Source organism: Eubalaena glacialis, chromosome 4 (assembly GCF_028564815.1).
Source record: "Eubalaena glacialis isolate mEubGla1 chromosome 4, mEubGla1.1.hap2.+ XY, whole genome shotgun sequence".
NCBI classification, from domain to species: domain Eukaryota; kingdom Metazoa; phylum Chordata; class Mammalia; order Artiodactyla; family Balaenidae; genus Eubalaena; species Eubalaena glacialis.
This window is the reverse complement of record NC_083719.1, coordinates 54,061,003-54,076,029: the sequence shown is the minus strand read 5'-3', so window position 1 is coordinate 54,076,029 and position 15,027 is coordinate 54,061,003. Positions and strand designations below refer to the sequence as shown.

Below are 15,027 nucleotides of genomic sequence, written 5' to 3'. Positions count from 1 at the left end.
ATGAGAGATACTTTAACAGTGCTTTCATACAATCACTTTGTTTTAAAAATTCCTTTGCATGGTAGAGTGGTATGGGGCTAGGGGAAATGCACATGTAAAGTAAGTTATTAAAAATAGCATTTGTGATCTATAAACCTCTCGTTTCCACCCCTTTCACTTTCTTTTAAGATCAGATATGAATTGAGGGCTCTCAGTGCTCAACATCATAAAAAAAAGGAAAGAATACAGAAGCAGTGGGGCTGCTCTACAGTACGTCCTTCTGCAAGGGTATCATCTCTTTGAATTATTAAATCTCTTTTAAGAGTTTGTGAGTATGGTCTGATAAAAGAATCTATGGTGTAGTAAGTCAAGACTGGATTAGGAATCAGGTGATATGGGTCTAGTACTGCCCTTGCCCTAAACCAGTTGTGTGACCTTGGGTGAGTCACTTTACTTCTCCAAGCATCTGCTTTTCAATCTGTAAAATAAGTGGGTAACATTAGAGGTCCCCAAGCTTCCTTCCTGTTCTCAGACTCTGAAACACAAAGAGCCTCAGGTGTGCAATTACAAATGAGGGGTCTGCTGAAGCTCCTGAGCATGAACAAAAGCAGTCAAGCAGGCAGGGAGATAGAAATAGTTTCAGTAGCCCCTAGGATATGCTTAGATATTGTCCAACTAAATATTGTGGGAAAACACTTTGATCACCATGCAAATCACTAAAAATTCATTTAGTCAAATACGAGAATAGGCTTGACAATTTAAAACCAATTGTGACGCCAGTACTGCTGCCTCAGACACATGGCAGATATCACTCATCATGTCTGAGCATCGGCACTGAGCCCGTTCCTCCCACTCCCCCTCTCAACAGAGCATTCCAGAAACTGCCCCTGTCAGTGAGGGTCAGCATGTAAGATGTCACTGCTCTGCCATCCTAAACCCTAAAGAGTTACTCAATATCCACAGTAAGTTCCATTTTCAGAAACCTGAGGGAACTTGCAGTGCCCTACACTGCTTGCCAATTTATTTACTGAGAAATGCCCTGCCATCTTCCTTGAAGAAACTTCACAACTGAAAATACTTGGAGAAAACTTTGAGAAGAAATTTCTATGAAATATTCTTGGCTTATGGAATTTAGTTTATCTCTACTTTAGTTTTAGTTATAATTGATCCATTGTAAGAACACGATATTAATTCTTTCTTATGTGGATAAAGCTTGATAAAAGTGAGCAAAGAGCTTTAGAATCTTGCCCTCTGGTAGAAGCACTGCTAGAAACTTTCTACAGAAGTTTCCTGACCTGGAGCATCTCATTACAGTGAGAATATACAGAATGACCTAATTTCAGGACTCACTAGCATACTCCCAGCAAAAGTACACTACTAGATCCTTGGAGAAAGAGTGCACTCTTAATTGCCATTTTCCATTTATATAACAAACAAATATTCAATGTCAAAAACTAAGAGAGGGAGGGAGGGAAGAAGGGAGGGAGAGAGAGGGAAATCTAAAGAGAAAGTTAAAATTGCCTGTTATCCCACTATTTTTGAAAAACTGCCATTAAAATATTGATATGTAGATATTTTTTAAACAAATCAATAATCAGAACATCTACCTGCTAAAAAGGCCCATTTTTTTTAGCATTTCTCTGCTCTCAAACACATTTCATGTGTTGGCTAAAGTTTTTTGAGGTAGAGAAGATTCTTTCTCACCTAATTGAATCCCTCAAACCATAAAACTGAGACACGGCTTTTAACACTCAGGTTTGTGTCCTTTGAATTGTCCATTAGAAACAAAGATATATTTTTATTGGGAATGGGACCCAGAAACTCGAATCAGAACTAAGGAAACGTCCAGATTCGTCAGTCTCCAGTTTCCTTTTTAAGCATTGCCATCTGATTCTCTCCCTTCTCCACCCATCGCTTTGTATAGGATGAGCACTGTTTCAGTATTTCTCTGAAGCAGAATTATGCCATTGCCTGGAGCCCAGTGACAGTGACCTGATGTTTAAATCAGCGTTGTTATAACAGTGAGCATGGAAGTGGAGGAGAATGAAGAAATAGACTGCACTTTACTACGTTTTCTAGTGCTTTTTAGCCTATTGGCCCACCTGCAGGAAGGATGGAACTTGAGGAATTATGCTTGTTTACGTTAAGCAACTGGTCTAACTCATCAGCGGAGGAACATTTGGAAAGGTTCTCCTTTCCTTTGGAATGTTGGCCAGTCCTGCATCCTTCCCTCCACATGGTACGAAATGTGAACTGCTCACTAACTAGGATTTTTAGTATCCATGTGCTTTCTGAGGAGTGGCAATGTTCTTCTTACCTGTCAGGGATCAAAAACCATGTGACTGATATTCAAAGAGAACCAGAGGGAATGCCTCTTTTAGGAAAACACAACTGTCAGTGAGATAGTTAAAGAAGAAGGAACAGGGTGAATAACGTCCACTAATGGATGACCACATGCAGCCAGGACACATGTCCCATGTGAATGGGCAGAAGACTGCAGCAAGGTGCTCCTTTTCTCGCTTAAAACCCAATGACAAGGATGATGGGAGGACAGTTCTGGCAATGTTTCTACAAGAGCACATGAAACCCCAAAACACCAGACCCAAATAAAAGAACTGCCAAACCCTAGAGAAAACCATAACCACAGGGACTCCTAAAGCTTTCAGCAGGGCCAAAAAAAAAAAAAAAAGACTAAATCCACCAACTTGATTAAATGAGCTATTCAACTACTTATGGACTGTGGTTCATAATTGTCATCCTATTACTTGGGAATCAAGGATGGATCCTGGTAGTGACCCAGTTAAAATTGAGGGGATAGAAAATTAAATTGTTGTGTCTGGTTTATCTTTTTTTTAAGTGAACAATGAAACAACTGCAAGGCATATACTGCATACTTCATGTCTTGGATCAACAAGGGAGCTATGCCAAATGTCAGATTAAATATTCCACAGCTGAAGTGTTTGCATAACTTTTTGGTGGCTACCATTTAAAGAAAGAAAAACAGTGATGGGCCTTTAAAAAAAATATTCCCTTAACTTGACATGCTCACGGTGTCCTGCCAGCAATTGCTCTCAACTTGGAAGGCGAGGCCACGCATATCTTGTCCCTCGAGGGACAGTGCCAGCTGGCAAGCGAGTCTCTGTGTTTCCATTCGCCCCAGGAGCATGAAGTCCCACTGTGCGCCCTGAAGGCCACAACTGCACTGCTGTACTGTTTAACCATCTCTGCTTTGGCTAAGAAGCAAGACATTTCCAGAAGAAATCTCCTGGTTCCTGAAGTGTCCGTCATGTTTCAACAATGCGTTTGCAATGACCATGTGCGTTTTCAGTCTGGGCTGGCTCTGTGGACCTGCCCAGGAAAGTGGAGGCAGGTCTCCTATTGAAACAAAATAATAAGTCTGGACAAATCAGCTTTATTGTCATTGGCTCTGGCGTGGCCTGGATTAATTTTAGCTTTAAGTTTCTAAAGGATCGCTCAAGAGGTGACACTCTTCAATCTCAGGTTATTTGAGGGAAGAGAGGGAACTGACATATTTTAAGTGCCTACTAAGTGTCAAGGGCTTTGCATGTATGATCTCAATGACTTTTCCTAACCATCTAAGGAAGTAGTTGTTCCTCTATTCATTATACCAATGAGGAAATGGAGGCACTGAGAGGGTCATTCTCTTGCCCAAGGTCACGTAGTTAAGAGCACGGGCTGTGAAGTCCAATTGCTTTGTTTTATCCCAGACCTGCCACTTACTCTCTGTGACCTGGGGCAAGTCACTTCACCTCTATTCTCCAACTTTCTCCTCTGGAAAATGAGAATACTAATAAGAATCCTCCATCGAGGACTAAATAATGTGTGTAAAGTGATCAATACCTAAGCTGGTCAATACATTCAGCCCTTGCTACATGACAGTGCAGAGATTTCAACTCATTGCAGCTCCCTTCCATGCTGGTGCTAATGCCACCTGCTCACCAGTTTTGCTGACCAATGCCACTCTTCTCCATGGGGAAGGCTTAAGTCAACACTGATATTCAAGACCCAAAGCTGAAGGCAGATTTAACGTCCTTGTTTTAAAATTATTTTCTCTATTGAGGCAAACAAGGTCTGCAGCTCTGGCTCAGACTCAGGCTCCTATAAGAGAAGCTCTTTCTGAAAAGGAACCAGAAAGAGAGGAGAAATGGTGGGAAGTATAGAGGCTGGAGGGCTCTATTGTCTCATTGTCCAGGCCAGGGGCTTGGATTCAGAACTAAAAGCTGAAAAATTACCATGTGATATGTTTTCTCATGACAGCTGATGTCTAGTGTATTCACTGCAGCCAAAATCAGAGTTAAACTGGTGATGCTAACTGATATCAACCATCACAGGGCCTGTCAGCCTGGCCCTCAAGCCCTGCCTGGGAGCTTCCTGGGTGCCAGGCTCTTTGCTGGGCCTTGGGATGCAAAGATGGGTAAGACATGGTCCCTGTCCTTGCAGAGCTCAAACAAGTGATCAAACGAGCCTAAACAACACAGGGACCGTGCTTTCCAGCAAGGCTGTTTAAAATCTAGATCCTCTGAAATCCATTCAGAAAGAAACACGTACTTCATTAGCTGTCTTGTAACCAGAAATTTCTGGAGCTTTGTGAAGAGGCTTAGGTAACTTTCTTTAATAATCCTCAGTGAGAAATCAAAATCCACAAGTAGGAGGGAGGCCCATAATGCAACCAACTCAGTTAATCACTTGGAAGTTTTTCCAGTCTTGCAAGGATTTCTTGGGCACCAGTTGCCCCAATAACTACCCCCAGGGACTTGGAATCAGAAGACCTGAATATAAGTTCCAGTCTTGCCACTTACAAGCTGTATGATTTTAGCCAAAATCACTCAACCTGAGTCATATTTTTTAATCTGTAAAATGGGGAAGATAAATAATATTCAGACTACAGGTTTATTATCAGAGAGTAAATAGATTAATGTCTTTGAAAGCCTTCTTATGCAGTAAAGACTTGTAAATACTTGTTCTTGTTACTTCCATTCATACTTTCTCTTGCATTCATCTTGGAATCATTTGTATCGTATGACTTTTAGATTCTAAGTTTCTTGCTTTATAGTTTGATGTTTGTGAATATTTCAATAAAGAAAGGGTGGGAAAGAATAGCATCAGTGAGCAATTTTTCAATACCACCTCCATGAAGGACAATAGGTAAAAAGAGGGCATCTCTCACTATTTTATTTTTAAACAGTTATTTGTGAATTATTTACTTTATGTCAGGTATTGTGCGAAATACTGTGTGTGTGTATGTGTGTGTAAAATCCCACAACATTCTCATTCTCACAACAAACTCCTCAGGATATCATCATTTCCATTTTACAAATAAAGAAACTATGGTTTCAAAAGCCTAAGCAATATCCTCAAGGTCAGAAATCTGGAACCAATTGAACTGGGATGTGAATTTCTATCTGCCTAACTCCAAAGTATGGGTTCTAAACTATCCTATATCTGAAGTGATGATAATAATAATCTGAAATGGGAAAGGGGTGACTAATAACGATGTCCACTTATTATGTTTATAGGAAACTGAAATGTGATCATTTACGACTATCTTTGTGGGTTGGATAATAATTATAAATATGTACCTGTGGATAGAAATGTATGAGTTATGATCTAAGCAAAAGATGAGTGAAAAATATAAAAGACTATGTAAATATGTGGTGCTTTTATACAAGCCTCTTCTTTAGCAGGACCTCTATTTTCCCTGAACTGATCTTGAGGGTCTTATATCATTATCGACTCTCTTAGCTAGAAATAATCTCATCAACTCTGAATTCCCAGAGCCTGTTAGAAGAATATTTTTTATGACTAACATTCCTGCCTCTGGACATTTGCACTTGCTGTTTTCGCTGCCTGCAACATTATCCTCCAAGAAACCTGTTCAGCTCATCTGCTCACTTCATGGAAATGTCTGTTCAAATGTCCCTTAGCAGACTGACCCTCCAGTCACATGACTTGACTAGGTCTTTTCTCATCACATTGTACAAAATAGCCAAGTCCCCCTTACCACGATTTTTCCATTGCCTTACTTCATTTTTCTTCAAAGCACTTCCTACCACTGAATATATTATTTAATATTTATGTATTTGTTTATTGACTGCTTCCATGACTCACATAAAAGCTCTGTAAGAACAGGGAATTTTTTGTTTGTTTGTTTATTTATTGCTGCCCCAAATCTAGCACTTGGCACATAGTAGATGCTGAATACATGTCTGTTAAACAAATGAATGAATGAATGAAGAATGAATGAATATGGCCCTTTCTCTTTTGTATCATAGTTGGTTATACACGAGTCTTACCTCACCTAGGAAACTGAACTTTTTGAGGTCAAGGTCTGTACCTGGCTCATTTTTACATCTCTCTAGTTCCTAACACAGTACTCATAATTTGTTTAGTGATTGAAAATTTGCAGAGATTTTATATATGTCTCATTTGTGATCTAAGGACTCTATAATATAGGTTGGTATTTTTATCCCCATCTGTTTTAGTCAGCTTGGCCTGCTATAACAAAATACCACAGACTGGGTGGCTTAAAAAATATACATTTATATATCACAGTTCTGGAGGCTGGAAAGTCCAAGAATAAGATGGCAGCTGATTTGGTTTCTGCTTAGACCCCTTTTCCTGGCTTGCAGACAGCCACCTTCTCACTGAGTTCTTACATGGTTGGGGAGGGGGGGAGAGAGAGAGAGAGCGAGAGAGAGCTCTAGTCTCTTCTTCTTATAAGGGCACTAATCCCATTCATGAGGGCTCCACCCTTACCACCTCATCTAAACTTACCTACCAAATCCCCACCTCCAAATACCATCATATTGGGATTAGAGCTTCAACATACGAATTTTGGGGGGACACCAACATTTGGTCTAAAACACCATCTTACAGATGAGAAACCATAAGTCAGAGAAATGTAATGATTTTTCCAAGGTCGGAGATAATGGATAAGTCAGATCTCAAGCCTAGTTCTTTTCTCTACAAGTCTAGGACTCTCTCTTTGAAGGGCCACTGCCTCTCCCTGTGTTAGGCTCATAAACAACTACTTAACCAGGAAAGAATAAATGGATACTGAAGCAGTGGTCTCTTAGAGGTACAGAGGAGACAGGAACTGTAAAAGCCTTTCATACAGTCAATGTAAACGTAGATTTCTACTTTCAGGTTTTCTTGAATATTATTTTTTAATCAAACATGGTTTTAAATTTTTATTTTGTGATAGGAAATCTATCCTCACACTGTTACCCTCTCTGCCTTCAGGTTGAAGGAATAGAGGCTCTGTGAGGTAGAATAATTTGAATAGGCCAGATAGCAACTAAGTTGAGAGAGACAGGATTTGAACTCAAGCCAGGCTGTCTCTTTTTATACCTGCAAGGGAGCTCAGTTCTTAATATGGCCATTGAGAAAACACTGTGTGTCCTATTTGGCTTGCTTGCTCTGGTGGGCATGGTTTAGAATAGAGTTCTCTTCTCCCATAGAAGTAGAAAAGACATAAGCCTCTGAAAACGTGAAGCTTTGGTTATTAATTCTTCCCTCCTAAGTGTGTGTGTGTGTGTGTGTGTATACACACAAACATATATATTTGGGGGGACATCCTTAAAGGACATGCATTTTTTTCCTGGATTTGATGAGCTCTTTAATCTCCAAATACTTGTGTAATCTGTCACTAAGCCCCAGAATTCCTGGAACCCTTATATAAAGTCAACCCAGATTCCAAACTTAATGAGATTTATCCACTACTAATCTCCATATCTATTTTTAACAGAAATATCTTACTTATTTTCAAGACAGAACATGTCTCTATAACATGCCATTGCAGCAAATTCTACATCCTTGTAGATCAGAGTATAAGACAGAGTACAGGGTTAGATCTCAACCCAGAGAATGCTTTATCTTTTATGTTTTAGGTTGGACTACAGACAGAAGGAAGAACCGTGGGGTTTAGACATTAAGCAGACTAATTCAAACTCAAAGCTACATTTAAATTTGTTTGCCTGGGAATGCCTGATTATGTAATTCCATTCTCTGTTCTACCCTACCATGGGCCAAAACAAACCAAAACAAAATCCAAAACCTGCCTTGTTTGATGCCAATAATAAATTCACATGATAAGCTGCCTTTCCCCGGTACCCACTATACATAAAAAATTGCATGTACCGAGTGTGACCTAAGCCAAGAACCTTCAGAGGAGCCACTTCAGAAGGTCTCCACCTCTGAAGCCAACAATGCCAATCCTTCTTCGGAACTGTTCATTGGAAGTGGATCCATCTTTTAAGGTTAGCTTGGGAAGAGAAACAGAAATGCTTGGAAGACAAAACAAAGATGCCCATTCTACTTTTTGCACCTACAATATGAAGGATTTTGCCTGATTAAGAGGGTGCTAAGAACCATTAAAACTCCAATATTCTCTGATGATCTGATTTTCCCCATATAACACGCTGTTCTGCCAATCCCAATCTTATTTTCTTTCTTCACAGAAATCCAAACAACTTGACATGGAGTAGGCAGTTTAATATGATTTCCCTGTGAGTAAAATAAAATGAATTTTCTGAGGTTGGAAATTGATTCACAGCAAATCAGTGCTGGAACAATCATTTTCTTCTTTGGCCTCTTATTCTGGATTCACAAGCCACACAGCACATGACACAGACAATTAGCTGTTTATCCTACTTCTGGCTGGCTTCAGAAAGTGTCAGAGTCTGTGCTAGAATAATGAAGAGAACACAGGTGTGCAGCATTTCCAGCAAATCCAGAGTTCCTGGGAAATAAATGTTTTCAAACTTTAAAATGTACTAAAGCAGCTTCTTATTTAAAGTGTTGACACGGTAAAGGATCCTTTTCTTTAGCAGACAATCACTTTGCCAGCTTTTCTATTTGGCAAGTCTAAATTTTTATAAGTTGTATTTATTTAAAGTGAGCACACCCGTGAGTAAACAGAGAGCATTAACCTCAGGAGAGTGACATAATTCCTGGTGGACAGGCTGGAGCTGGTGTTTGGAGCCTGTGGCAGCAAGGCCATGAGGGTTCCTCATTGTCATTGCATTTAGAAGCTAAGAATCTTGGACGTGACATTTCTTAAAAGCACATATTTATTGCTCCCATTTGTATATGACTACTTCCAGAGTACTTTCATCATGATACCTAAGCAAGGTAAATAGAAAACATTTTTAAAATGAAGTCTTCTGAAGAGTCATTCTTGAATGTAAGTAAAAATAAAGTGTCAAAATAGCAATTCAAAAAAAGAGAATGGCTGCAAAATGTTAAGATGTAGGCATGTACTCTGAATATTTTCTGAAGTAGACACAGAGACCTTTCTCTCTTCTCCATGTGCACTCTGTATTTGCAAGCCCTCATTTAACTAAGCAGGGAATGGTTGAAATAAGCTGCTTTGAATATGAAACTAATTTGGGGAGGCTACAAAAGAATCATTTTATAATAGCACTGGATCTGATAAAATTTTAACCTCCAAGTTTTCCTGAGGGACACTGTGAGGAAGATTTTTATTAAAATCCCCAGTTTCCAAGGCTTCAAGAGACACCACTGGAAGTGTAGGGCTGTCATCAGCATCACTTTTCACTTGATATGATGTGCGGGGTGCTTTCTGAGCCTATGCAGAACCATAATGTTAGAGACTGAATGTTTGTCTCCCCAGAATTCACATGTTAAAAAACCTAACCCCCAATGTGATGGTATTAGGAGGTGGAGCCTTCGGGAGGTGATTTCATGAGGGTAGAGCCCTCATGAATGGGACTAGTGCCTTTATAAAAGAGACCCAGAGAGCTTTCTTGTCCCTTCTACCATGTGAGGACACAGCAAAAAGACAGCCATCTATGAACCAGGAAGTGGGTTCCAACCAGACAACAAATCTGCTGGAGCCTTGAATTTGGACTTCAGCCTCCAGAACTGTGAGAAATAAATGTCTGTTGTTTAAGCCCCCGAGTCTATTACAGCATTTTGTTATAGCAGCCTGCACAAAGACACATAGTAAGCCCTGCTACTGCCTGACTGCACTGCTAAGAAGCAAACTTTATAAACTTCCCCTTCCTTCTTATAAACTCCAGCATTTTACCCGCAGCACCTTGTAAGCCCATACAAATCCCTGTCACATGTTGCTTAGCTTCTTTAAAGCTATTTATAGCTCAGGTTATCTCCTCCTCCGACTCTTTTTTTCTCCTCATTTCATAAATTGAGTGTCATGTTTCAACTTGTGAGGCTTGTTTTAATTGTTCCCTCCATCATTCCCCATGTTAGGGATAATTTGCAGTGGTTAGAGAAAAAAATTTATGTATCTGCCTAACATTCAGTGAACATCTACATGTAAAACATTGTGGAGCATCCAAAGTTGAATCAGGGTCAGATCCAACTCTCACATAGTTTCAATTTATAGGAAAGATAAAACATAAAAAAGTATGTTACAAGAAAAGGACGGAAGAAACTGTTAGATATTAGTAGCAAGTTCCAAGGAAAATGACATTTGGTCTCCCCTGGAGATCAGGAAGAGTCTCATGGAAGTCATTTTTGGATTGAGCCTTGAAATATTCTTTTTAATTTTATATGAAGCAATATATTTTATTTTTCTGACATCACAGCCCCAGCAAGTGGTTTTGTACCGAATTTAATGGAAGTTCCGCAGAACACTTTGCGTGTGGGAGCAGGAAGAAAGGGAAGTAACCACAAAATCTCAAAAAACAAAACCAAAATCCTAGATAACTGTTAGCATCCGTTCCATCCCACATTAATAAAATTCACCTGGAAATTCCGCATAAAAGGAGACCAGAAAACAAGAGTGGAGGCAAAAGAGGGCATACTGGCAAAGAAAAAGTCACCCGGGAGGAGAAAGCCACAGAGCATTCCAGGGACAGACCTCACTCCCCCTCCCCAAACCAGGAGGATGCTCAGCAGGGATGCTGAGGCTTTACTAGATCTATCTCCCCAAAATAATGCTGAGTACGCAGCACGCAAGGGAAAAGAGGGGAGGGAGGCAGGGCGTGAGCAGGCTGGGGGTGGGCATGAGGGAAAGAAGCACACTTAATGGAGGAGATGGTGAAGGGTGAAGGAGGTGGATGTGTATATCGAGAGAGAGAGACAGTGCTGAGGCGCACTTAAACTGAAAAGCAATGTCTTAAGTTTCATTATTAAAAAAAAAATAGATTTCCTTATTATTCCTACCCTACACTGAACTTAGTAACAGTTAGTTTTTTTAAAATTAATTGTGTGTCTGTGTGTGTGTGTTTCATTAATATTTTGCTCTTGCCTGAGAGAGGCCAGTGATCGTATTGGGTTGAGGCTCAGCATGGTTACACCTGTACCCGGAAGGATGCCCAGAGTTTCCACAAACCCCGGACCTCCCAAGCCAGGCAAAGCTAGTACATTCTGGGGGCTGGTTTGCCCATCATCGCCTGTGCAAAAACCCAGGTCTAGGACCCCAGGGCTGTTTATGGCCTGGGACTTCCCCTCATGGAACCATTTCAGTGTCTGGCTGGGCTTCTCAGGTGGAGTGTAGAGGACAGGTCCAACTCAGGTGTGACTTCCTGCAGATCTGGGTCCGAAAAGACTGAAGACAGGCTATTCCCCAGCACAGTGATGGAGTCAGGACCCCTCGGGCCCCCAGGCTTTTAAAGTGCTGAATTCTAAATCGGGTGTTAGAATGGCCAAATGTACCTTCTCCTGGGACACCCATGTCTCCAGGAAGTTGCTCTGCCTCCATTGGGGCCATGGTAAGAAAATGATACCTGCTGTGGAAGAGACTCATCTTGGAGGGAACTCCTGCGAAAACCCATCTGTCCTTGAGATGCCATCTCAGGCTCCTGGGACCCAAGACCCATCATAGGATTGTGTGACATCAAATCAGACCCCATTGAAACACCATGAGGAAGCATGTTGGTTCCCATGGTAACCAAGGAGGGCATCTGGTTATAGTGAGGAGTGGCTGGGTCATTCCCATGGGGTTGAGTGTTGGCATCAGAACCTGAAATTCGAGGATTTTTATGTATTAATGCCCATTCCTGGCAGGTTATTCATTGATGAGAAGTTGAGTGAAGGAGCTGGAGGGGAGCTTGTCATCTGAGTCGATTGCCGTCTTGATGGTATGATGGAATAATCAGGTAGAACTGGACATTGCAAGCTTGAACATTTAAGACACCACAATGGAGAGCAGGCTTGGGGAAGGATAGGCTCTGGAGGCGAGTTGTACTAGAGAGAAGACATCTGGATATTCACAGAAGCAGATCATCCACCGAGCAGCAGCAAACCCTAAGAAGGCTGTTTAATGAAGGCAGCAGCGTCTGGGCCTGCCGTCAGGCCTACCATGTACAAAGGAATCTGCAGGCACTTGAGGTTTCCTGAGGGTGAGCCAAGCATTGATGACTGGACAGTACATGGTGGGAGGTTGCAGAGGGTTCAGACCAGGAGAATGCACAGGGCTGCTTGCCACAGATTTATTCAAGGGCTTTTGCCCCGGGCCATTTCAAACTGGAGGAGCTGTGTTGAGACTAATGGGGTTTCTAGAAGGGTTGAGATGTATTGGTGGCTATGACAGAGCTGGCCATTAGTCCTTCTGGTGGGTCCGATTGTTTCTCTGAGATTCTGCAAACCACCGTTGCTTCCTGGACCTTGAGACACCGAAAGCATGGCCTAAAGCCCAGGACATACTCCTGCTGAGGGCGCTCACCAGATGGCAGGGGAGCGATCTCCTGCTCAGCAGGCAGCATCTCAGGGCCACCTGAGTGCAAGTCATCATCTCCCCAGGGCACACTGAGCCTCTCATCTTTTGAGGTATCGTCTGAAAGTTGGATCCCTTGTTGACATTTAAATTGACATTTCCTTTCATGACATTAAGGACCATCTCAAACTCAAATTCCCAACCAGGGCTCATTGGTGGGGAATTGTTTTTGGGAAGTTATCCTGGCAGGACTACAGGAAAAATGGGAATGTTCACTGAGAGCCTGGGATCATGCTAGTCATCTCCATGTTGGACCTTATTCCTGTTATGCTTATTCCAGGGAGACCACCTTGAAATTTCTCTGCAAGCTGCTGTTGAAACATCTCTGCAGACAATCTTTGCGGATTTTGGAAGCAATCCCATCAATCAAAATGACCCCCTGGCCAGGAATGAAGTTTCAGTTATTTGCAATTTTTGACATGTTGTCTGGCCAACTGACTCCAGAAAGATGTGGTCTGGATGCAGGGTTGGTGACATTTGCCCTTCCGTTTCAGAGATTATCATTCCTGCAAATCCAGGAAGGCATATCTGATCCCTGGTATGTTGGAGTCGAGGGCCGTGTCCCTAAGAGCAGAGAACATGGTGTAGTCATACTATCAGAAGATGGTTCTGCTTGCCCAGGTGCCCAGGGTCACTAGGGGTCATCTGGTATCTAGGGAGAGGCCCTTAGAGAAATTCGAAGGTCCGTGCAGATAAACCTCTGTAACCTGGAGGGAGCACTAGGGTACAGCCACTTGTCCCTGATACCTCTTCTTCTGTTTCTTAAAAACTCCTGCTATAATTTCAGCCAAACTATCTGCTCAGGAGTCATATGATCTGGGTGGTTGGGTCTTAGGGGCCCAGACAGGGAGTTCATGGAAGGTGGGATCACTTCATCTGGACAAAAGGGCACATCTCTGTATCCTGGAAGGACAAGTGGAGCCTCCACAGCTGTCTGGGACCCAGGTCCCTTACCTAAGCTTTGTTACTAAGCCACTCTGGCCTGTATCAACCCTTCTGGTTTCTTTGGAGGTTCATTTAACACTCCAGCATTCTGCATGCCTTGTGCTGCTATGAATGTCTTTTCATCAGGGGAAAGCATGTGCTAGATTTGAGAGTTTGTAAGGAGTGCTCCAAATGCTGAAGCTGCTCATGATGTAGTCTATCTGGGGTTTCTCCCAGGGTGGGGGGATCTCCACTGGACACTAGTGGAGGGAGGTGGGGAAGGAGTACATTGGGATCTGCCAGAACCATTGTCCCTGTAGGAGACAGAGGTAACTGCTTGGTTTGGGGGCATCAGGCCTGGCGCAGTACCATGTCGGAGCAGTGGAGTAGAGCTGGCAGGGCTGCCTGCAGAAGGAATCAGTTTGTTTTCTACCCCAGGCTTATCGCAGGGGACATATGGGAGCAGCAGGTGTGGGTGCTGGTGCCAGAATGCACAGAGTTGGCTACGGTTTGGTATTCAGGGAAGAATTCCAACCCTGGTTGGCTGGAACTGGGAGAGGTTTCAGGTTATTCCAAAGGCACATATCTGCCTGTTCACAGAGGTTTGCTTCTCTCTGTCTTGCTGCTAGGGATGTCATGGATGTGAAAAGGGGCAGCAGTTTCAACTTGACCCTTAGTGCAGAATCTGCAGCTTGAAAACATACACACCATTTGGTCTAATGTCTTCGGAGCAGGTGTGGGCTTTGGATAATATTCTGGCTGTGGAAAGGTCTGGAAGAGCTGTGGGTCGCGTAATATGATGGGGTCATCAGTGGGTTGTGCACTGGGAATCCTGGGACTTTAGTGGTCAGCAGAATTCCATTCTTCAGTCCCAGGAGCTCTGACCAAAGCAGTGAGGTGGGGGGGACGGGGAATACCTTGCTCCCTTGGCACCATTTGCAGCCCCATTCTTCAGGTCCAGGCTCCCACCAGGCCCAAGGAGTGCTTACACTGTATGGCTCCCACTCTTGGAGTCATAAAGAGGGGGGACTAGGATTGACTGGCCAGCCCCCTTGTTTTCTCTGCCTGGAGAATTTGAAAGGCAGGTGGGGATTCCCAGATGGGGTCATCACTGTAAGGGAAGGCCATCATCTCCTGCTTTGACTTGGACTTTGACTTTTTTTTTTGTAACATCTTTATTGGAGTACAATTGCTTTACAATGGTGTGCTAGTTTCTGTTCTATAACAAAGTGAATCAGCTTTACATATACATATATCCCCAGATCTCGTCCTTCTAGCGTCTCCCTCCCACCCTCCCTATCCCACCCCTCTAGGTGGACAAAATCACCAAGCTGATCTCCCTGTGCTATGCGGCTGCTTCCCACTAGCTATCTATTTTACATTTGGTAGTGTATACATGT

The 15,027-nt window shown here is 42.5% G+C and overlaps 1 pseudogene; it reads right to left on the bottom strand.

The window, feature by feature from the left end:
* Window positions 1-3,263: 3,263 nt before the first annotated feature.
* Window positions 3,264-14,338, bottom strand: LOC133090519 (B-cell CLL/lymphoma 9 protein-like; annotated as a pseudogene).
* Window positions 14,339-15,027: the final 689 nt, after the last annotated feature.